The 25,125-nt window shown below is 38.3% G+C and overlaps 1 protein-coding gene across 6 annotated transcripts in view; it reads left to right on the top strand.

The window, feature by feature from the left end:
* EPS8 (EGFR pathway substrate 8, signaling adaptor) overlaps positions 1 to 25,125 on the top strand; it is a 147,829-nt gene that overhangs the window by 42,441 nt on the left and 80,263 nt on the right. For 2 of the 6 annotated variants that reach the window (XM_074357467.1, XM_074357469.1), the window contains exons 2-3: positions 5,873 to 6,052; positions 9,231 to 9,406. The exons of 2 other annotated variants lie outside the window; for them this stretch is intronic. The gene's annotated coding sequence lies outside the window, so the exon portion shown is untranslated. Of the gene's footprint in view, positions 1 to 5,872; positions 6,053 to 9,230; positions 9,407 to 20,088; positions 20,229 to 25,125 lie in introns of those variants that run through there. 2 more of the 6 variants (XM_074357470.1, XM_010946478.3) reach the window with 2 other exon arrangements.

Genomic DNA, 25,125 nt, shown 5'->3' with positions numbered 1-25,125 from the left:
GGGTTTATTTCTGGGCTCTCTATTCTGTTCTGGTGATCTGTCTGTTGTTAGCATGATATCATACTGTTTTATTTACTGTAGCTTTGTAATATAGTTTGAAATCAGGGAGCATGATGCTTCCAGCTCTGTTCTTCTTTCTCAAGAGTACTTTGGCCATTCAGGATCTTTTATGGTTCCATACACATTATAGGATTGTTTGTTCTATTTCTGTGAAAAATGTCATTGGAATTTTGATGAAGATTGCATTGAATCTGTAGATTGCTTTGGGTAGTATAGACATTTTAACAATATTAACTTTTCTAATCCATCATCACAGAATAACTTTCCATTTATTTGTGTTGCTGTCAGTCTCTTTTATTAATATCTAGTAGTTTTCAGGGTATAGGTCTTCCCTCCTTCCCCAGTTAAATTTATTCCTAGGTATTGTATTCTTTTTGATGAAATTGTAAAAAGGGATTGCTTTCTTAATTTCTCTTTCTGTTAGTTCATTATTAGTATGTAAAAATCACAACAGATTTTTGTATATTGATTTTGTATCCTAAACTGAATTCATTTATTAATTCTAACATTTTTTTTTTTTGGTGGTGTCTTTAGGTTTTCTTTGTATATTATCATGTCATCTGCAAATAGTGACAGTTTTACTTCTTCCATTACAATTTGGGTGCCTTTTATTTCTTTTTCTTGCCTAATTGCGCTGCCAAAACTTTCAGTACTATGTTGAATAAAATTGGTGAGAGTGAGCATCCTTGTCTTGTTCCTAATCTTAGATTAAAAGCTTTCAGCCCTTTTCACTATTGGGCGTGATGTTAGCTGTGAGTTTATCACATATGGCATTTATTATGTTGAAGTATGTTCCCTCTATACCCACTTTGTTGAGAGTTTTTTTTTTTTAAATCCCAAATAGATGTAGTGTGCTTTTCAAATTCACAAACAAGTGAATTTCATAGCTGTATAACTATATGACTTAAAGTATAAGCCTTTAAATATTAGGGTTTTCTTTCTTTATTTTTAAACTATTAGAATGGTAATTTTTCTTCCAAGCATCAAGTACTCTCCAGCCTTATTAAATGGAATATTACTACACATACTATTTTTTGGGTTGTGATACAGCATGTCTTTGGAAGCTGTTGATATATGCATGATTAGATGGCTCTATATCAGATATTCTTGAGGTATTTTATAAATTTTTTTCTTCACATCTTATGTTTTATTATTCTTTTGTTGTTAAAACCTACCAGTTTCTTTCTGCTATCTCTAGCAACCCTAGCTTCCCAAATTCAAATTTAATGCTTCTAAGTAATAGTTCTTACGTGCTGTGGATTGATTTGATTATTAACTTTTTTAGAACTTTTTCTAAGATTTGAAAAGATCCAAACTGAACTTGAGGGTATCCTCTAAGAGCAAAATGCAGAAGTTTAGCACATAGACTCTGAGGAATCGATTTCAGTAGCTATGTAACTTTTTAATTTACTTTTAGACATTGCTGAGGTGCCATGGATGTGTGGCCTCTAGGCAAGTGAGATTTTATTATATTAGAATCCGAGCAGAAGAATGAAAACCGACCTTCAGTATGTCCATTATTTTGACTTAGAGAGTTGGGATTCAGATTCAGAACTCCCATACTCCAAAGTCCATTGCTGTTAGACTCATGTGATAGAGAAGTCAACACTGTTAATTATTATAGTTCTTTCCAGTTATTTGGTATTAGTGATAGTTTATTTAAAACACAAACTCTTTGTCCTTGTCTTATTACTGCTATCCTGGCTTTTAAAAAAATGTTCACACATATGGATTCTTTAAACATCTAATAGGTAGGTACCTATTTTAAATGTATTTTACAGCATTGCAAGATATAGGTCATTTAATAGCATGCACTTTTAAAATACCCTGGCTACTATGTTTATTTATAAGCCTTGAGCTGAATATACAAATCAATTACGTATAGGAGATAATTAAATATGCCTATTCTACTGACAGTTTGTAAAATGCTAGAAAATAATTACCAAGATGCAAAATAAAGTACCTTTGAGGCATTTGGGTAAGATGTGGATTCAAGTTCTTGTTTAAATCTTAGAATCGTTCAGTACGTCCCAGAGTTACTGCAAGGATTTAATCAGATAGCATGTTAATGTGCCTAGCACAATATGTGATTCTTCATGGTCTCTTTCCTCTTTATCTTTTCCAGCCATGTAATTTTGAGTCTAGATAAAAAGAGAACACAAAGTATAAGTAAAAGAACAAAGTGTATTTATTAATCAAAAGCAACTGTTGCTTGCATGCTGTGCTTCAAAATGAGTGATATTTTACTTTTATTCATTTACTCTCACGTGAAGTTCGTCTTTAATGCAGCTCATTGAACTGAATTGGAAACGTAAGAATTGGAGCATATTTTCATTTTTGCGGTGAGTTCATTTGTAGATAAATTAGTTTATTTGAAGCAGTCTGCTATTACTTGAGAAATTTTGTCATTTGCATGTACTCATTTACATATTACAATTATCCATGAGATACTTGTAGTGTGGAGTGGTGGCGAGAGCCTCCCCAACCCCAAAAGCTGGCTCTGCCACAGGTGCCCTCGGTGTTGAATTCTTTGTGTCAGCTTGTCAGTTTTGAAATGGGAGTGATATTGCTGTTGGCTCTGGGACCTTCCAGATTCTCTGTTGTGAGGATAAACTGAGATCATGGACGAAAGTGTTTTAATAACAAAAAAAGTAAAGTAGAGGCAGTAATCTTGTGAACTGTCATAGTGAATTAAATGGGAATTAATAGTTTACATGGAGAGAATCTTTTTAAGGATGAAAATTTTGAATATAATTGTAGCCTGATGCCACTGGGAGAGGGCAATTGTACTAAGACAGGACCATCTTATATGTTGTTTCTGAAAAAAACTGGCAAGCACAGAAGAGAGAGAAAAGGAGGAAAGTAACAGGAAGAGTGGTAGAAAGAACACAAAACAGAACAAAACCAGTAAGACGGCTTTGAAAGCACTGGAGTTTAGAACTGCAAATTTCTTTACTTACTAGGTATTATTAGTCTGTGAATTACCGACTGTGTATTTTCCATTTAAAACCTATTTACGTTATTTACAGTTTCTTTTTACTCAGAGTTTTATATTCTTGCTGTGGGGGGAAAAATCTAGTTCTGATTTCTCCCTTCTGTAGAGTTTTAGCCATTCATCTGGATGCATTGATACACGTAGTCTGGAGCTTAGTAAAACTTAATGAGTGTTTTTTCTAAATCCATCAGTTTTTTTGTTTGTTTGGTTTTCTTTTTAACTTCCTTTATTTTTCTTGTTGTTCTTCAGTCCCCCAAGTCCAAGTCATGGTCTGTCTCTGTTTGGGGGGAGGTTTTTCACATACTCTCTTATTCTTGGTCTCCCAAGAAAGTATACCTAGGTTTTTTTTTTTAAAGGATCCAGGTTACTATTTAGAAAACACGGTTTCTCTATTTCTTTCCAGTAAGTGTGTTTTGCAAGTATTTTCCTACGTCTTGGAGAAGAAATACTGGCTGAGTGGAAGTAAAATTACTACCTCCGAGCGCCCTGTTGTGCAGGTGTTATCCCATCCTGGTGTGGTGGTCGTTACTCTGTAGTGAGATGACTTGGTCATCTTTTGTCTAATGTTTCAGCTGATGACTATCTGTGTCAGTCTAGAGGAAAATGTTATATTTTCTTGGCACAGTTTACTTGTTATTCAGCTCCTTGCTAAGTGACTGAGGGCGCTGCTGTGTTCAGGGCCGTTCACAATGACTGGTGACTTGTCCTTTAATCTTCAGAGCTGGCGCAACAGTTTTAATTCTTCTGCAGCCACTTTAACCTCTAATTTGTTGCTTGGCTGAGTCATCAGGCAGCTACTTTTATGTTCTCTTTATGCAATGTCAAGGCATACTCCTTTTATCTTTAAAAGAAATGCTGTTTCTTAGTAAATAATTGACTTATTTAGTTTCACTTATAAGTCGTTTCTTTGGTTTCCCCAAAAGTGATTGACTAGTCCAAAGAAACATAGTTCAGGGAACTTTTACCAATTTTTTTTTTTCTTTTTAAATTCAGGCAGTGAATGTAGGATGTAGCAGAAGGGCCTGGGTTTATAGTCTTCACCATCTAATACTTGTAAAATTTGGGGCATGTATCCTCCCTGAGCCTCAAACTTTATAGTTATAAAATGGGTACAGTGTTACCTATATAGAATTGTTGGCATTAAATGAGATAGTATATAGAGAGTGCCTAGTACAGCCTGGAGCACAAATATGTACTTAAGGTAATTATTGTCATGACTGGTTTCTCCTCCTCCTGGTTGTCATCATTGTCACAATTATTTGGCAAAGCCCAAAGGGAGTTCTGTAGACGTGAGCTCGAAACAGAATGCAACCTTGATAAAGGTCTCTTGTTGCTTCAGTAAATTACCTTGAGAACTTGTGTGCAGTTTTTTGTTGTTGTTGCATTATTCATCTTTGTTAGAATGAAAAAGTCCAGGCTTAGAGATCATTCAACGTGTCTGACTGAGGTTACCACAGACTTATGGAAATGGGTTAACTGTTTGCCAATAAGCTGTTTCTGGCAATAGTGTTTGAGTTTTATGAAATACACAGTTTAACTTCAGACTTAAGTGCTCTCAGGGGTAGACAGTTATTTAAGCCATTTACCTTTGCAAGAACAACACTCAAAAAAGTACTAACCACTTAAAAATATCTACCTTTTCCAGAGTATTTCCATTTTATGGCTGTGATGAAAAAATTCTACCGTGAAATCAGATTTTAAAGAACAGACATATATAGTGATGACTTACCAGCTTCCTTTTACCTACAAACAGGCACGCCTGACTTTCTGTCTCTGAGTGCAGAGCGTGAGCGTCCAAGCTGTAGGGGGTTAAATCATAGCACGTTGAGTAGCTTCTTGTTGTCAGTTTGGGGATGATTGAAACTACTTGCACATTGAACTGAATGAAACCTTTTTATGCACGAATACTAGGAACAAATGCTTCTATTCAGGATTTACTCTAGCTCTGGATCTTTAGCATGGAATTCACATGAGGTGAAAAAGCCCGAGTGAAACATTTAACATGGTGAAAAGCTTATTTAAAAATTTTATGCTCTGAATTTAATTCTTCAAAATACCTTGAAAAGGCAGTAAGTATTTCCAAGAGGACAGGGATTCTGTTTAGGGGATTTGATTCAGTCAGTAAAAAACTTGGGTGACAGTTGCCCAGAACGTTTTGATTATTCTATCCAACAAGGATGTATTTTCCTATCATATAAGGACATGCCTTTAAGATAGTACTATAAGATATATTATTGGCTGAATTTTTGCCTGAGTTGCATTTCTGAAATGAGTAAGTAGAATATTTTAAATGTTATGTGGAAGCCTGTCATTTGTGAATCCGTTTTTAAAGCAGTATATAATAGATCTTTCATGCTCTTGGAGATTTTCTTATTTCCGTGTAGATAACGGGGCTCATCCAGCTCATCTCCATTATTTTTTTTTAAGTTATGTGAGAAGTGCAGTTATTTTCTGAGGTGGGTGAAGGAAGGTGAGCTGTATCATAACCCAAGAACATAGTTATTGTCGGGACCGTGTCGTGGAACCAAAAGGAAATGAAGGGTTGATGAGCTGCAGTCAGAGGGCAACTAACACTGACCTAAATGCATAGTGTGCCTGATTGTCAAGTTCGTCATTCTCCTTAGTGACACAGGAAGCCAGTGTAGACGAGGTAGAGGAGTGGTAGGCCAGCTTTAAAGGTAAGGTCCCTGCCCTCAAGAAGTTAATAGTTTCATTTACAAATTAGAATTATCGATTTTAAAGCCCCTTAGTTTCTAAGCTCCCTGCGGACATGAGGAGTCTAGTCCCGGTGTATCTTACTGAATCTGTATCTTTCAGATTTTCTTCAAGTACCTCCCTTGGTGCTTAGACTATGCATTGGCTGAACAGGCAGGACCGGCAGGGCACTATGAAGTGCTGAAGAGACAGACTGTGTTTTTATTCTCCGCAGAGTGGCTAGCAGCACACAGTACATCTTACCTGTAGCAGAATTACATTGGTCTTCTCTCCAGGATCCAGGTAAGCAAGGAGAGGAGTGTAGAGTGAAATATTTAAAGTGTAGGAAAACCAAAACCAGAATCAGCAACCAAGAATTCTATATCCAGCAAAATTATCCTTCAAAAATGAAGGAGAAAGACTTTCTCAGACAGAACCACAAGTACTCTTGTCTTAAAGGAAATGTTAAAAGAATTATGATTCCTAAATATTACAGTCAGTGCGTTATCTTTTTATTTTCTTAATTGTGTTTTAGCACACTTTTATTTGAATATTTTGCTACCGAAGATCGAAATCAAGTTATATTGTGCTTTGAATTTTAGTATCTCTGAAAAGACCATTTTTCAGTTAAGCTTACTCACAATCTTAAATAGGTAATGTTCTTTGTATTCAAAGTAAGTCACAAAGCATGAGCTTTGGACTTTATTTTCCTGCAAAAGATATATGCTCTCCTCAAACAGATATGGTGGTGTTAGGAGTCATGCCTGACCTTTCAAATTCAGTTAATGACTCAGCATCCAGGAGAATGTTCCTGATTATTGTTCCTGTGTTTTTGTAACATCCTCTAAGGTTCTTTGTTGTGAGAAACAAATTACCTTTTTATATCTTGGGAGTCAGTGTTATTAAGTTTCTTTAAGCTTCATCTCTTGGACTGTTATTAGTTTGGCCCAGGACACTGTGTAAATTATATACATGTATACACTCCCAAATCACTTCCTGGTTTGCAGATGGAATCTGTGAATTGGCTTGTGTGTCTGTTTTAAGAGTTATTACCATGGTGATGAATAATCCGCGGAGTTTTATGGTTGGCATGACTCTCTCAGGTTGGGTCACCTGTGTTTTCTTACTACCAGTTTCCCACCCTTTGGGCAACAGTTAAATTTCCATCATTAAAAACCAAGTAGTTAGAATGCAAAAGTAGTGACTTAGTAGAATTAGCTACTTCAGTGCCTTTAATCTGTTGATTATTTCTTTCAGTGCTAACTAGCAGGGGCTTACTCCCTTCACACAGCCTTAAACCTCCCCTTTGCAGTCAGAACTGGTGGGGAATCACTCTCCTGTACTGCAGTTGTGAATTTGTCATCGTTTGTTGACGCATTATAGGGGAGGGGAGAAGAGAACTGACAAAAACATCTTGACGAAAGAAACCAGACTTCTCCATTCTTGATTTTAATGGGTCAACATTTCAAGTAATTTGCTTTCCTGTATTTACGTGTGCTGTGGCAGTGGGTCAGCTGTCTTAACCTTAAACTTGTCCATACCTACAAACATTTAAAAGACATGTAAAAGTTTTTCAGTTACGTTTCAAATATAACACAGGAATGAGGAGGCGTGCACACAAGTGAAACAATGAATTTGGGTTCATAAAGTGAGTGGTTGATTTGGGCGTATACACTGTATGCCCTGTGGTCAGAACGGATGTAATGAGAGCTTCCTACTTGGGGTCGATGCTTTCATAGCCAACCCAGCTCTGTACAGTCTGAGATATTTGGAAATTAAATCAGCCAGGAAAATAATCAGAACCCCAGATGCCACAGGCCTCGTGAGAAATTAAAATAACCAGACTGTAGTTACTTGGGTATAACTCAGATTTAACCAGCTTAGTACCGTTCCCTGAGTGGAATGATGATGTTAAGAGAGCTAGCGAATTTCAAACCCCGGAGAAATACCACTTACTGAATTACAGTCATCCTTGTCGATTTAATAATTTAAACCTAAAGAGTCATATACAGCACAGTTTCATTTAGTTCAGTTCTGGTTCTGATATGTCTTCTCTAACTCATAACCTCTCAGCCAGCAAAATGGTTTTCCATTTAATTAATTTGAATTGAAGAGATTTTCCCTTTCTCTCTTTTACACCTACATTATTGAGAAAATTCATAATAATAATTTCTGCTTCTAGAATGACTATATGATTTCATTTATAACTAGTATAGTACACACTTCATAGCAGGGACTGAGTATACCTTCATTTATTTATTCATTCTTTCAGGAGGCAAAGGAAGGCAGGAAAACTAATCACCAACTAGATAGATAGACAGACAGACGAATGAATTAATAAATAAATAAGTAAGATAAAGCTACAGATTGTCACTTCAAAACCTGTATCTTATTGTCATCTCACTGTTTTGAGAAATACCCACTGTATCCCCAATGCCTCCAGCAAGAAAGCATTCTGTACGCGCGCGCGTGTGTGTGTGTGTGTGTGTTTGTGTCTCTTCACTCTCTGCTGTCACTCCCTAGACATCCAGGCTTTTGTCAAAACATGGCACTTCCCTCTTGACTGTTTTTCGCAAACCCACCTGGCATTTATCACTGCAGCTTAGTTGTTCTGGTTCTTTTATTTGGACTTTGGCACATAGTTGAGCGCTACTGAGCGGATGCCGCCTTCTCCAGGTGATTCATTTTTAAGAGTTTCTTCTCTGCCAATCACAGGGACTGAATTTTATACCCCACAGAGGAGTCCAGAATTCTCAGCTCAGCCCCCGCCTCCCCAAATCCCACCACCCTGTCCTCCTTGACGGTAATTATCCGTCTTGTTTCTTGCTGTTTTTCTGCCTGTATCCTTTGTTCCTCAGCTTGTCTTTAATCAGAAAGGACCACTTAATCCTTCTTGCTCTGTTAGACTCTTTAATTTCTGTTGTGACATCATCTTCAGATATTAGCTCCTCACAGTGCCTTCCTAACCTTACTGGAAGAGAAGTGGCAATTCGCTTCCCGAAAACTTTCTATTTATTCAGATTTTATGAGTAACCCTTCCCTAGCCAACATCATAGGCTTTTGACCTTTTATTACTCTTAAGTATGATTTTATTAGGTTTATGCTGTGTTCAGTATTCATATATATACCTGTGTGCTTTTAGTGCGTGTGTCAGTATCCATAGTACAGAGTGACCTATCGGGTAAATTCTGCATCTTATTTATGAGACAGTCAGCATATTCGCGTGAGGCAAATTTCAACACACATCAGGTAAATTTATAATAAATATTTGTTTGTTGATGTGGCTTATGAGTCTTTAAAATTCATATTTTTTCTGTCATTCTTATTTTTTCCCCTCATCCATCCCTCTGTTCTTTGGTGGTGAATCAGGGCTATTGCGATGAGATCTCTACAGGTCTGCTGTCCAAGGTCAGTACTGAGTAGTGGCTGCGTCACCGTATGATGAAGTCATTCACGTAACCCACTGTGTAATTTTTGATAGGGTGACGAAAGTGTGAGAATTAAGACGAACAGAGAAAGTGGAAGCGCTGTGTAAACTGCACGTGTGCGCGCGCACACGCTCTGGGAGGGATTCCGGGCAACGCGAAGTCCGTGGTCGTTGCTGTAACTACTGACAGTCCCCGCTAACGAGTAGAGTCTGGCTTAGACAGCTAGCGGGTGAGTATGAGAGCTTCATGGTTTATCCTGACTTATTGGCGTGCATCTGTGGGCGAGTGGTGTCCCAGTGGAATGAATGCACAATAGCGTTTGCCTTGAAGTAAAGTAGACTTTTTTTTTTAATGTTTCTGAACAGGATACCTAGGAATGCGTGGTCTTTGATAGATACTGAATTTTATTTCATTGTTAAATGGATCAAAGTGGCATAAAGTAAACTGAATACTCATTGTTATGCATTTTATACTGTTTTAATTTGGGGGCTGGGGGAAACCTTGAAGATTGCTTGCTTTTTAAGAGTAGAGCGGTGTCCGTTGCTAGCAGATACGGAAATGTCTTTAAGCAGCCCCCCTCAGGAAGTGGAGGATGCAAGGAGAATTGCTGTGGGAGGCATGCATAGGTGTATGTCCTTCTAAAAGAGCCACATCAAAATCTACTTAAAATCCATGTATGTGACTATGTAATATGTACTTACTACACCATAGCAGCCAGATTTTAAAATAGAATTATAGCTGATTTGAATTAATGTTTCTATTTAAAGACAGAAAACATTTGATAAAGTTAACGCATGTTGAGAAAAGCTACCTTATCTTGTCTGATTCTTAGTCTTTTCTAATGTTGAATTGAAGTCAGTTAAGGGAGACTTTTGAGTAGCATATTTGAAACATACCACATATGTGAAAGACAGCTTATTTTGGGAATCTGAGATGCGAATTCAATTTTGACATCAAGTTCTGGACGTTCATAGCCTCAGGGACTGACTGACTGGCTCATGGGTGATGTTCTGATTTTAAATGAAGAGGCCATAGAAGTTCTCTGTGTGTCAGTGAGAACCCTAATACTCAAAGGCTATAAGAAATAAAGAGTGACAACAGGCATCCTTACATAAATGAAATGCTGCTTTAGGACCAGCAGAGTCAACACACGTTACCTTAAAACTTAATTCTGGTTTCACAGTCAAAGTTAAGCTGTGCCCTCTTTGGGGTGGAAGACGTAGCATTAGGTTAATGTGTAAGCTTTATCCTCTGATGTACAAAATGACCTTCCTTGGGAGTTGGTCAAAAAGGCACTTCTGGTTTTGGATTAAATACAGTTAGAATAATCTGGGCAGGTGTAAAGAAAGGATTACCACCTACACCCGATTTATAAAAAGGTAAATAGACATGATTTTTAATTTAGGGATAGGGTCTGATATTATTATTAAGAGTACAGAAAGACCTAATCTACCTTAAAAAAAATAGACGTACAGTAGGTCTACATTACAATTTTAAGTTAGAGCTTGACACTGAAAACATAAATCTAAGCTGTATGTTTATTTTGATCTAGATAAAAAAATCTCCCGCATGTTTATGCCTTATACATACACAATAAAAAATTCCATGCTGACAGCTAACAGAATGAATCCTGTTGATCTAAAAGGAAAAACAAAGGTGAAAAGTCAGCAAGAAAATTTTGAAGAAGGTTTGTGGAAGTAGTTTTAACAAGAGATAAATTATCACTGTTAAACTAAGAGATGTGTGGAAATGTTTTCTCTGTCAAATTGGGACAGATTTTTAAAAGAAGTGATGTGCAGTGCTTTGGGGAGAGTGTGGGAGAACAGAAAGAAACAACTTAGAAACCATTGGTAAGAGTGTAAGTATAGTGTCTGTGGAATAGAGGGGAGGAGGGTGATTTTCTCCATCCTCTCACGGTCCCTGGCTGGACGTGCAAATTGAAGTGACAAAGAGATTAACAGGAGAAAAGCACGCAAATTTATTTAGTAAAAGTTTTGTGTGACATGGGAGCCTTCATAAGGAAATGAAACGATTAGATGCGAGTGTTTTTCTGCTGGGTTGGATGGAGAATGGACAGCTGTGGAGGAAAATGATGGATTAAAGAGTATGAGATAAGTGTAGGAAACAAAAGGATGGGGAAGAAGATTAACGATTAGGACAAACTATGAACTTAGTTTTTTAGTCCAGAGGACAGTCAGTCAGTCATTTCTAGATGTTGGACTCAAAGAATCTTCAAATGGAGTGAGAGCAAAACGCAGCAACCTGGCAGCTTTTCCTGGTTTGTGATTTGTCGCTGGGGGTGTCATCACGTGTTCTGAAGAACTTTCCGAGGGGCCCACGTGGCAACAGGCAGGGAGGCTGTTGATAGGTGAGTTATTGCAGTGATTTCTCAGAAGTTTCCATTAGGTTGTCCAGTTTCAGCTTGCAGGGCTTAGGGAAAGGTGCAGTTTTATTTCTGAATGGTTCCAAGTCAGAAGGATGGGGGGAAATTGGAAACATTAGTTTGGAGAGTAGTTGTAGCTAAATATTGGAGGAGCCTCAAAGAATTCAGGATCCAGTCCAGTTTTTAGGTAGATAACAAAAACTTCAAAGGCGATGAACAGAGCAAGAATTTAATACCCAAAGGAGTGTGCTATAGTTTTCCAATGAAACATAATTTTTGTCCCTATTTACACACCTATTTCTATCGAAGATATTCTAAGTAAGACTAATCATTCAACTTGGCCTGATTATTTACATCTAGTCCAGCAAGAACAGTGAGTGACCATGTGTGCTCTTTTTAAGTATGCTTTGCTGGAACTACTTCTAATAAAGAAGCTCGGCTTAGACTTCTAAAAGCTTCTTCGGATTAGAAAACCAAGCCACAGACTCACCATCAGCTTTTGCCTGCAATACTTATAGACTTGGGTGAATTCCTCTCTTTTCGAGGTCCCCAAAATATCCTGAGATTCCTTGGTCTTCCAGAAAATGACCTTCCTTACTCACCTCTCAGGCAGTCCTGTAAGCAAGATCCCAGGCAGTTTTTTAGAAGGGAGCTTTATGAACATTGGCTCCTTGAAGTCAACCTTAGTTCCTTAAAGCTGTCTGATCGTATCTGACTCTGTGCACATCATTCTCAGATATGACATTCTGGTCAAAGCCTTGCTGATATAAACATGTTTACAGTTGTGTCCTGTTACAGGGAGAACAGATCCTTGTTGAATTTATGCAAATCACTACATTGCCCTGAAAGTAAGAACACTCCCTAAACGGTTTCGAATTCTGCAGGGATCAGGTAGGGAGAAGAGATAAATGCATCAGTTCTGCTTACAAAGGTATCATTTGCCAGATTGCTGTCAATTATCAGTAGCTTAAGAGAAAAAGATTTCCTTAAATCTAGGAAACATAACATTAAAACACCAGCAATGCTTCAAACAAAAGTCACTGAAATTATAATCATCCACATCAGTTCATTCAGTCCTGTGTTCTGCTTGATCTTTGGTTAGCAGTTCTGTGAATCCATCAGCTGCTTCGTTAGTTCTGGAAGTTCTTACACAGTCCAGGTAGCATGGTCTCAAGGTTATTCAAGTGATGCTGTCACGGTGCAGTCTCACAAGTGATGCTGTCACTGTGCGGTCTCACAGTAGCCGATTGATAAAACTTTCAGAGAAGAATCAGAGTAAACAATAACTGTGAATGACAGAAGACTTACAAACAGTTCTGGTTAAAATTCTGATGAGATTTCATCTGATAAGGAAATTTAGTTATTTCTGTGGCGTGTAACAATTTAAGATAATACTTGGACGACTTACTAACAGGTATCGGCAAATTTCTATGAACTTCACACAATTTCTGAACTACTTATACTAGTATGATATTATCTATATATGTACAACGTAGGAGGGTTTATCATCACTTCTTATTTGGCCGTCCTTCCCATGTAATTTAACGTACCGAATAAACCTAATTATTTAAACATTTCTCTTTTATCAGATGAGAGACGGATCCTTTGAGATTTGACAGGGACCCTCTAGGAAACCTTAAAATTATTTTGAAGTCAAAAAGACTTTGGGATTTTTATAGAAAATATCAGTTTGGACACTTGACTAAATAGGATCACAGATCATTATGAAATAATGCTTTCCTATTTAACCAAAGTGAAAAAAGATTTTGAAGGCACATGCAGAAGGCTACACAGTTGTGAATAAAATTTAGCTCTTTATTGAGAAGACTCAGCTTTCCCAAGTAATCAGTGACCTGTTGATGACACCGTGAAGCACAGGAAATCTTATTCTAAGATATAATAGCTTGATTTCCGAGGCAGGTTACTTAAAAGGTAAAGAAACTCAGAGGAGTAGAGCTGTTTTGTAAGCTGTCATTTATTTCCGGCAGTCAAGCAGGCACTCTGCTGTGCTCCTCGCAGAGGTTGTATCACTCAGTCTCTCTGAGGAAGATTCTGTTACGTTCATCCCATGGATAAGCAGACAGACTCAGTGAAGCAACGTGGCCCAAGCCACACAGCCGTGAGTAACAGTGCGTGCCACAGGAAATAGAGTTTTTACAACCATATTCTCTTGCCGATATTAATGATTTGCTTAAGGTCGTGGAAGACCAAATTGGAAAGCCAGGGGAGAAATGAAGGTTTTAGGATTCAAATCCATGGTTCTTTTCACCACAATATGCCATAGGTTAATGTAGTCTCTTTCTGTGGCCCAATGTCAAGAGTACAAGGAAATTAGAGATGTTGTCACTGAAAGATCTTGAACTGCAAACTAAACAAAGATTAAGAATTGGTTTGGAGAAAAGAATCTGAAAAGAAAAAATATAGATGCATATATAACTGAATCACTTTGCTGTACACCTGAAGCTAACGTTGCAAATCAACTACACTTCAAAAAAAATAAAATAAAGTGCTGGTTTGGAGAATCAACATTTTTGTCGACTGAAAATAAACTTGAAAGTGCTCCTTAATATTTTGCCCCACTCGGGTAAACCTTCACTGTATTAATGCTTTTCAGCCCAGGGCCATAACGAACTCCTGCGGACTTGGCAGACTCCATCCAATGATCTTCAAAGAAGTTACAATTATACTGTATAGCACAGGGAAATATATACAAGATCTTGTGGTTGCTCACAGCGAAAAAAAATGCAACAATGAATATATGTATGTTCATGTATAACTGAAAAATTATGCTCTACACTGGAATTTGATACAGCATTGTAAAATGACTATAACTCAATTAAAAAATGTTTAAAAAAAAAGTGACACAGCCCCTGGCACTTTAGTATCAGTGCATTGCCGTGGCACATCACCGTGGCATTCAGCCTCAGGTCACACTGAAGTGTCGCCACAGTGGCTTGTCTTTATATGACCCCAGTTCTGTGTGCCAATGACACAGCCTGATTTAAGCCCCCTCTGCCACCCCTACTTACTGGTAACATACAAGCTTCCAGGATCATCTGATGTGCAAATTTAATTGCAGGTTTTATTTTCAAAGGATGACATAAGCAATACCATTTCAACAGCTCTTTGCACAGCCTTTTCTAAACTGCTGCTCTGAAAACAGACGTTTCATTCTGTTTATTGTAATGCTGCCTGGTTTAATTTTTCAAGGCTGCTTGCTCCGCATTAGCTTGTTAAAGTATGTCTAGGGTGATTCTTTGCAGTATTTCAGAGGGTACGTGCTTTGCACTGAAACTTTGGCATTTCCCCTGATTTTTTTTTTTTTTTTTTGCTAACTTAGTACCTTTATCAGCATTCACAACTCATTTTCTGTATTTGCTGATTTCCCCCCACCCCTTCCTTCCCCCTTCCCATTCTTCCCAGCACTAGAGCACATGATCATCATTAGGAGAGGTTAAGTCATATTGTCTAGCTGATGTGATAATTCCCTGACTGTACTGCAGAGGTGAAGATACTCTGGGAGGCATTGGTACTCTGCTATTAAATGTCTTTCTTTTCAAACAGCACTTAAGAATCCCGAAGCACCCGTGGTTTTAAGAGGCTAAAGTAATCCTATCTTTTTTTTTTTTTTTTTTTTTTTCTTTTAGAGTTAAACTTCACATGGAAAGCACAGGTTTGGGGTAAAGCTGTTATAAGTTAAAAAAAATGCTGTTTTACAGGGAACATCCTGTCAGTTCTTTTGATATGCATTCTCCGAGCCAGTTACGTGGAATGCGAGCACCATCTGAGTCGGGTGAAATGAGGAAGCTCTAAGTGAAAGCTTCACCATGACAGGAAATATTGGTACCATATGCCAAAAGCTTTCATTTTCCCTGCCGCTCAGAAATTCATGGTACCTGTTGTGTTTCAGCAGCGTCTGTATTTCAGTGGGAATTTTCTTAGCAGAAATCAGAGGTTCTATCAAAATTGTTTCTTCCTAATTTCTGAGGTGAATTTATTGATGTCCTCATAGCAACTAATACTTTCCCCTCATTTATCTTTAGGTTTTCTGACTATTTGGTCATTTCATTTTTCTCTTTCCTGAAAACTTACCGTTTTATGTTGAAAAGAGTAAAACTGCCGATTGCTGTGTTTTAGCCCAAATCCAATTACGTAGAGTTTTAATTTTTACATTTGGTTGAGGTACGCATTCTAGAATAGCCCTGAATGGGCATTTACAAACTGCTCTCATTGATCTCATTTTACGGGAGAGGAAATGGAGACCGAGGGAGGTTAAGTTACTCGCCTGGGGCGCAGACCTATTGAGTGACAGACCTGGTGCATAAACATAAGTGTTCGTTTCCCAGCGCTGAGGTCGCTACACTTTCCAACTTCTCTTTGGTTATAGGACATGGATAGAAATAAGAAATCACCTTTTTCTTTCCTTTTCACTGTTCTTTTTTTTTTCCCCAAAATTTTGTTGGTTTTTGATTGAAATTGCCAAATAAGAGCATGACTTATTGGAATTCTACAGTGGTTCCTCAGTGGAAAATGAACATTTAAAATCCATAATCAAATAAGTTTTGTGGTTCCCTAATATATACCCAAACGTTGCCAATTTAAGGCAAAACTACCATTTTGTTCACTTACGTACTGTTACATTATTTTGAAGTTCATCTTTCTCAAATCAGCATTTTCCTACCTTGTAATAAGAGACTTAAGCCATCTGTAGACTTAAAATTGAATTATCTCACTCTTCCAAATAACTTATGTGAAGAATGAATATTTTTGGTCCTGCTGTTTGTATTTGTTAATCCCAAGAAGTGCCCATTTATATATATGTATTTTTTCTGTTTTTCTGTTTTCTACCTTTAATCCAGTTTCTATGTCCAGACAATAGCTCCAAACCCATGATGACTCATTTAATCTTCTTTTTTCATATGAACAAATTGGTTCTTCCTCTAATTCACATACCATGCATGTTTGCCCTTTTGTACACCTATTAAATGTTGATAATTTGACATGATTCTCCCCAAATATGAATTATATTGCACTCTTATTCCTTTTCCAGATGAGCTGTTAAAGCTTTGGCGTGGTCATTCTACCTGTATGGGCTTAGCTAGATTAGCTTGTAAATAACTGAGATTTGACATATACAACTTAGAGTTTAGAAACCTCTTTTGGATTCTCTCATACTTGTAGCATCTTAGTTCCTTACTCCCATTGAAAAAAAAAAGGTTTCAAGTTAGAAGGAGAAGTGTTGGCTTCGAGAAGATGCAGTAGATTGTGATTCTCAGGAGAGGAAGACCAGTTGAAGAACTGAAGTTGAGCTGCACAGGACCTGAGAGTGGGGTTCTGCCCAGGTTTCCAAGATAAATGGATTGTGACAGTGATGGTCCATTCTGCTTGACCGTCCTAACAATTTATGTAAACGACTTCATGTCTTTTTGTATCCGATGGGCTTAGTTTGATAGGTTTTGCTAGAGCTTATCTTGTCTGCCTCTATACTTGTGGTTACAAAGTATGAAAAGTGGGGCAAGGCTGCAAGGAAAGATGTGTGTGTGTATGCTAAAGTTCCAACTCCCTTCAATAGTCTTGGGAAAGTGTACAGCAAGCAAATCTGCCACCTTCCAAATACGTAATATTTCTCATGGCTACTTCTGGTGCATACTTTCTCATGGTACTTCTGGACCAACAAATACCCACAAGCTGTGTTTAGATTTGTCCCATGTCATTGGCAGCCTGAGTGTGCATATAAATGACTGTGGTTTTAGTCCATGCAGTTTTTTATTAGTATTCTGGATACGCATTAGTCATATCCCAGACCATGCCAGATTAACCTTTTATAAAACTATCATTAACATCTTTACCAATGATTTGGAACTAAAAGATACATCAGAATTCTCTTACTGGGGACACGGGACAAATCTAAGCAAGGCTCACAGGTATTTGTCAGTTCTCTCCCCTTTCTAAGCTAGGGCATTTCCCCAGAAGCACCATGAGAAATACTATGCATTTGGAAGCGATCTGGTGGCCGCACATTTCTCCATGACTACTACAGGAAGCTAGGAAATTGCACACACACACAAACACACACGCATACCACTGCTGACAACCTTGTCCTAGCAGGGTGTTAAATGCTCCTGTTGACTTATTGTTATGAAAGTGACCATCTTAAAAGACTACCTATTTCTAAGCAGCGACAGTTTTGGTGTTTGGCAGACCTGTGGGCCTAAGGGCTTTATCTTCAAAATGACAGGGGTTGGAGCTGGAACAGCTTGTAAGATCCCTTTTGACCCTGTAGTTCCCAGATACACTGATGTGTTGGGCTGGAACTTCTGTGATTGTGTCATTCATTTGGAAAAAGGTTTTCCTTTCTACTATCAAAGAAAGAGATTATGTTAGTACTTTCTGCTCTTCTCCCCACTGGTTTCAAGGGTTTATTATTCTTTTCATTTCCTTGATAATACCGCCCCACTATCCTGCCCTCTTTTTTTTTCCCCTGATGCTCCTCTGTTGCAGCCTGAGCTCCCCAGGGTGCAGACTCTGAGATGGAAATGTGCTGGAAGTCTCTCAGGAAGCCCCCGTGCAATGGAAGGAGACCAGTGTCAGGCAGAGGGGATGGTGAGGCTGCCCTGTAGTCTCGACAGAGACATGGCCGGTGGAGGTTCTAGAGCTGGGATGGTGCTCCCACTGTCTCCAGCTGGAGCGAGGGGGACACGCCTTCACGTTCCCCACTTCAGCCAGACTTTGGACATGGGCCGTCCTGGGAGGGGAGCATGAGCTTGCACGAGGAGACCCTTTGGCCAAGGCCATGTGTACAGAGCTGGTAGCTGGGGCCGGTGTGCTGGCAGCACTGCAGCAACTGGGGAATAAATCCTCCAGTCGTGAAGGGGGATCCGGGTGGCACATCACAGTTTCCACTCCATCATTTTTTGCAAGGGTATCGGACGTTTCAGAATGGCTTGGGGGCTGGGTTAGAATTTTCAGGAATGAGAAGTTGCAGGGCAGAGTGGTCAGGAGTTTAAGAAATGGTAGAGAAGGAAAGTCGGTGTGGAATGGGTTCTGCCAGACAATTGAGTTCTGGCATTGATTATTGCTTTTCTAAACAAGCTTTAAAAATTCTGTCTATTTATAGTGATGCTATTCCATTTTTAGTTGCAGAATTCTGATGGAAACTCTGGGTGCTCCTTGCAGAGAAAAGTGCGTATCTTCATGCATATAAATTCTTTTTAGTTTTTATGAAACCTGTTTTTTCCGTTTCCTATTGATAGGCTCTTTCCTTCCCCATCTTTTAATAATTAGGCTTTTTCTTTTTTTTTTTTAATTTTTTTTTTTAGGCTTTTTCTTTTTTGTACCTTCATGTTAAAATATTAGAATGTATTTGTTAATGCTCAATCACGGGAAATCATTTTCTCACACATTTTGTAAATTCTAAATTGTAAGCTCATTTCCAGTGGGCATTCTCTTTTGCTTTTGTTGTGGTTTGGTTTTCCAAGCTTGTGGAAATCCACTGTGGCCTTGTTTATGGGGTGCTACTTTAAAGTGGTTTTATGTTTGTCTAGTTCAGATACTCCAGGGACATCACAAGCCCAGGACTCCCCAAGTTTTCTTAGTTTCTTAGCTTGGAGATTCTCGTACAAATAAGATTCAGACTTCAGAACTGTTAGGACACAGGCTTAGTTAGGGTTTTAATTTTCGGTTGTAAGCATTCCCCTGCCCTCTCACCCAGATTCTCAGAGACGAGCTCCACTGAAGTCTCACTAAGACAGTGGGTGGATTTGTTCTGTCCCCCTTTTAACTGTGAGTGCAGCTTTGACGACAGCCGGTTTTATCAAAGGACCTCAGTACCGACTTTATACCTTGCGTGCCCAAGACCTATCCTATCCAATCTGTCTCTCCCCAGGCACCAGGGCTGCTGCCTACGGTTGGGCAGGTTCTATCCTGTGTTCAAGGTGATCGGGGCCAGAAATCTAGCCTAACTCTGCTCTCCTGAGAGAGAACTTTCTTCTGAGCTCATTCCTTGAGGGGGCACCTCCTTACCAATTTCAATTAGATCTAAGCACTAAAGAGACTCCAGTGATTATTCCTGGCGGCCACAGCTGGCAGTATTTCCTTTTGTGCTTGCCACTCTGGCCATCAGTTCTGGCTTTGGTTTGGCACCAGAGGGATTTTCCTTTATTGCAGCTTCGAAACTTTTCTATGTGTTTATGGTGGAAAGTCTTCTGCATTAACTCAACTGGCTGTATTGCTGTACCTAGAATTCCCACAAGTAATTTATTAATCTCTATTCCTTGGCTATCACCTCTTTCAAATGGGAGTAATCATAGCCTATGTGCATCGTGTTAGTTTAAATTTAGAGCATGCAGTCATTTCCCCATCAGTGTCAGCCATTAGTATTTGTACCATTTAAAGCCTTACTTTTACCACTTTAGAGAAGAGTTGGAAATGTAGTAGTGACTGTGTTTACTTACTTAACAAGAAGAGGAAGTCTCAGCTAACGCCCTGGAGAAACCAGAGAGACATTGTTCAGTGTTAGCACCAGGCCGAAACTGAAGCGTGGCGCCCCACCCTCTCTGATGTTGATGTGCCAAAGGTCAGTTGGCACCAGGAGAGAGCCGAGAGGAATGTCCTCTCAACATTGCCTGGAGGATTGCTCAGAGGAGTTTTGCCTGGATTGTGTGGGGAGGTAAGTTTGAGTTTGTGACTGTTTTCTTTGCCAAGGAGGGCTCTCAAAGGTGTAATTATGGAGGGTATGTGTAGACCTTGAAACACGGGGTAAGTAAGACTTTTAGTCCCGGAAAGCCCTTTGACAGTACTGTAAATTCCCACTCGGTGTTCCGAGTGGGTTCTGAGCTTGGTGAAATTGGTAGTTCAGGGTCTACACGGTCCTGTCTCCTACCTCCTGGCTTCTTGCTTACGGGGCTGAGGAGTTAAAGAATTTCCTTCCCTTGGGTCATAGTGTTTAAGAGAATAATTTTCTCCCCCAAATTACAGCTAAGAAGAAATCTGTTGACTATTAACAGTTGGGAAAGCACAGATATGATATATTAAGTTTTCTTAAAAGTACTTTTGAATTAATCTGATATGCAAAATACTGTGATTGTCCTATAAATATTAACTGCTTTGGATTATTATACAATGTTAGTTGTACTAAGAAAATGTGCTTATTAACCAAGTTCAGCTTTCTTAGGTTGTTATTGGCTTTGAGTCCACAGACTTAACACTGCCAAATTTCTGTGTAAACATTTTGCTTGGGACCAAAAAAGTAGTGAATATGTGTATTTAAAGTTTTTTTTTTTTTGTAACCCATGTGTATTAATGCAACTTGTAAACTGTTCAAATAGTCAATTAATAGAAGTTTTTAAAAAACAACCCTTTCAAAAAGTCCGTAATTTTTCATAAAACTCTTTCATAACACACCATCATTTTATATATATGGTGTTTTAGATATAAAATTTGAACTTAAATGGCAAATATGTATAATTCTTACTACAGAGAGATCTATTTTTTTGGTAGCTTTCATTGGTTTGTTACCTTTAGTTTTATTCGGGAGGAGCCTTTTTGTTACTGTTCTCTTACTAATGATTAAGTACAAGGCTAAAATGTATACCATTGAAAACCATCAAGAGCTAATAACAGTGTATCACAGTGTAGCAGGTACCAAAAGTGCATAACTGATTGTGTCACTGTTCTGGTGCTGGGAAGCGGAATGCATTCTTGAGCACAGGTGCCATGGTTATGGCTGTGCTGAACCTTTTGGAAATGGGTCTTGGATATGTTGATGTTCCTGTAATGTCCCTATTATTTATTAAGACTCTGCACACCGTAAGGAGTATTATCAACTCACACAAGTTTTAACTACTCATGCAGGCATCGTAAGCACCGTTCGGTCAGCATAAAAAAGTGAGGTTGCTTGAGATGTTGATGGCCTGATTTATTTTTACCCTTGCTGCGAAGCTTTGGTCAGCTTTTACAGGCCAAATTACAAGGCCCGTGTCAACTTCAAGTTGAGTATAAATCTCACATGTGCTCTGGGAATGGGATGAAAAATATTTTGTCTTTTGACCCACTTATTCTCTCCTTAAGAAGGATATCCCTGTACTACTGTACCTGGAGTGTTTTAAAGGAGGTTTCTGTTTTCAGCTCTAGACTTGGAAACAGTTTTTTCAGTTTAAGTAAACTGCATGTAAAAGGAAATGACTTTGGAGGGGATAAGATGTTTAGACTCATTTTCTATGTAAACAGTCCTGAAATAAATATTGTAGAGAGGTCTCCTTTTTAGTTTATTTTTTCAATGTAATCATGTGTCATTAATTCATCAAGGCAGGTATGAAGTTTACTGAAGGAAACTGCCTTGGAGTTTTAAGGAGACTCCAAGTCAGCTCATTATATTTTAGATTTTGAAATAATAGCTTAGCCAAATTGCATAAAAATTTTATGCAGAGGATACAATGAAGTAGATTATCATACATTCTTTTGATCATTTACCCTCTAGGGTAGTTCTAATTTACTTAAATGATTAACTATTCTTTAAAAATTATTTTTTATTTTAGAGTTGAGGTTTGTGTATTTTTTAAGTGTTTAATTTGACATATGAACACTTAAAATGGACTTTTCAGTTATAGGGAAATTATACTTTTAATTTTTGTTAAAATTTGTGGGATTTGTATTCAGAAACTCATATGTAGAATATATTAACTAGATTTGGAATTTGATTAGAAGAAGCTTGTGGTAGTTTTAATTCTCAATATATTTTCTGAAATTTGAAAGCAATTTGTAAAATATTGTCTCTGTACTTGGTAATGTAAAATCTGAGCTGAAATGCATGTGTGTTTCTTAAGCTTGCTGTAGCTCTCACATGAACGTTTGTTCAAGAACGTCTTGCTTTTAGGAACATTGGTATATAGTCTCTTGAATATCGAAAAAGCATTGTGTCAGGTGTTTACATATAATTCAGAACCATCTTATTTAACTTCCCTAATTATATGATCCTATTAGTCAGATTTAAATATCTCACAGTGTTTTTATTATTACTGTCAAGCTGCATTGTGTTCTTTGTCTACCTTCATTGTTTCTGAAAAAAATACTTTCCCCTCAATAACTTTTCTTTATTCCACTTTTTTATACAATTAGCCAGACCCAATGACACAGTTACTATCCATTAAGTAGAGCCGTGAATATCAATCATGGACACAAAGCCTGGGATTGTAGCTCGGGGGAAGTCCTCCTGCTGGCCTGGCTTGGCATCCAAAGACTCTGAATGAAGTCTCTTAACTTTGACTCAAAGCCTGGATCTGTGAAAGCTCTTTGGGCTCCCTTTTGCCCATTCATAACTGGTGTTGCACTCTTCTGGTTAAAAATTGTCAGTGGCTTTCCCTTTTCCCAACGTATCAAATTCAAAGTCCGGTACATAACTTATCATTTGTAGTCGTGCATCTTAATTTATGGCCTGTATGTCTTGATCTTTATGCTGTATATGTCCAATTTCCTGCCTTTTTCTTTACTCATGACACAATTGGAAAGTCTCTCTCTCCTATCCAAAATTTACCCATCCTTATGGTCTACTAATCACCCCCATTGAATTACTCAAATTTCAATGTTGGTCCCCTCTTTCAACATTGAAAGTAATCTGTTTTGTACTTCCTGCATTTTTTTTAAGGTGCTTCATGTTCTATCTTGTGTTACTATTATTTTCACATGTGTTGTAACATTTTACACCCCCTATATAACATGGACTGACTTTAAATGATCTGCTTAGCTGTCTCTGTCTCTTAATGTGATGGAGTGAATGAATTGGTTTCATATTGTATCCCCTATGTTTCCATGTATTTAGCAGAAACTCATTATAAATATTTGGTGACTGAATAAATGAAATGCCCTGGCAGTGAATTATTAACTATCAAGCATTTTACTCCTCTGCTGGAATGGACGTTTGGGGAAAGGCGTCAACTGGAGATGTGAATAACTGTTGTGTGGCTGCCTGAATCACAGCTCCCCCCAGCAGGGAAGGCTGAAGAAGCAATCAGAGATGTAGTTAAGAAATGATTTAGACCATATGTAATAGCTCAATAGTGACAAGGAAAACAGCTTATTCTAGGTAAAGGCTTTGGGCTGATAGGAAATTGAAGGGTAACACAGACTTTGTAAATAGTACAGTTCTGAGTCAGGGAATGTTTTTCAGGAGTTCACAGATTGGGACTAAATACAGTCAATTCTGCTATCATGCTTACTTTGAAAATGAGGATTTACTCCTACATTATCAACATGAGGGAACAGTTTGAGTGTAATGTCAATTTCACATCTGTTACATGTGATTTAATCTGAGAAACAGTAGGTGACCACAGGACATTTCACCTAGCTGAACTGAGCCACAGAGGGATAAACAAAATGCACATGCGCACACCTCAGCTGTCTTCAGCTACCTGGCTTCACTGCATATCATCAGCCACAACCATCCATATCTCGTCTGATAACTTCCCCTGCAGTTTCCGATAACCCTTCTTCCACCATTGCTCAATAAGCCACAGCTGCAACCCTTCGACAGCCAATTCCACAAGCAAACTTCAGGTCCTCTGCCAGGTAGGGTGCCGTATTTATTGTAGTTTTAATTTATTTTTAACCATTTAACATGATAAACGATGCTCGGGTCTTTATTAGGTTCTTTTCTTGTTTTATGTGTCACTGATGGCCCTTTTCCCATAAGTTCTGTGGTTTTCCTGATGTGATTTCGCACAGCATCATGATTCTGGGGAATTCATATGCCTCGTTACAGCAGAACTGACTGTACTAGTTGGTAACGTGGAGTATGTACTGACGGTTCTCTCTCTGTCTTTCCTTCATTTCTGCCCTCCCTCTCCCCTCTCTTTTAAGAGTGGAAGACAGTAAGTAATCCCTGTAAGAGGAACACAGTGCAACAGAGAAAAATGCCAGAGAACTTGTTTAACCAGTGTTGTACAAGAAGGGCATAAATTTCCCTGTGGAAATAGACATGCTCAAAAGCACAGAGAGACTGAGAAGTTAACGTGAAAGGCCAGTGAGCCCCTGGCTTACCCTCAGATAATTATTACGTTTAATGTTTTGTAAGCCTTTACTACGTGCCTGGCACTATGATACGTGCTTGACGAGGACCATGCCACAGAATCCTCACAAAACAGAATCGATGTTATCACTGTCTTTATTTTACAGGTGAGGAAAATGAGGCTTAAAGGGGTTAATTACTTGCCCCAGGTCAATAACTCATAAAAGTTCTTGAATCACATCTGACTTTTGACCCGGAGATCTCAGTGGTCTCTAAGAGTACTTTGTAGATTATAAATAAATAACTTCCACATGTGTTATTTCCTTTGCCCTTAACTGCATCTGACTGGTGTCACAGGCTGTTCTGACCCCTATCACAGATGAAAAAACAAAGGTACTCAGGCCAAGAAATGCGAATATGGTCAGAGGCAGAACAATAACATAAATTAATTCGGACACCGACTTCAGAGCATTTTTCCCATTGGGATTATAGGTGAAAAGGGAAAAACATTGGACCATTAGGGATCAGGTGAGCTGAGCTGAGGAAGAGAAGAAGAAATGATAGT

This window comes from Camelus bactrianus, chromosome 34 (genome assembly GCF_048773025.1).
Source record: "Camelus bactrianus isolate YW-2024 breed Bactrian camel chromosome 34, ASM4877302v1, whole genome shotgun sequence".
Lineage (NCBI taxonomy): Eukaryota > Metazoa > Chordata > Mammalia > Artiodactyla > Camelidae > Camelus > Camelus bactrianus.
This window is presented reverse-complemented; position numbering and strand designations above follow the sequence as displayed.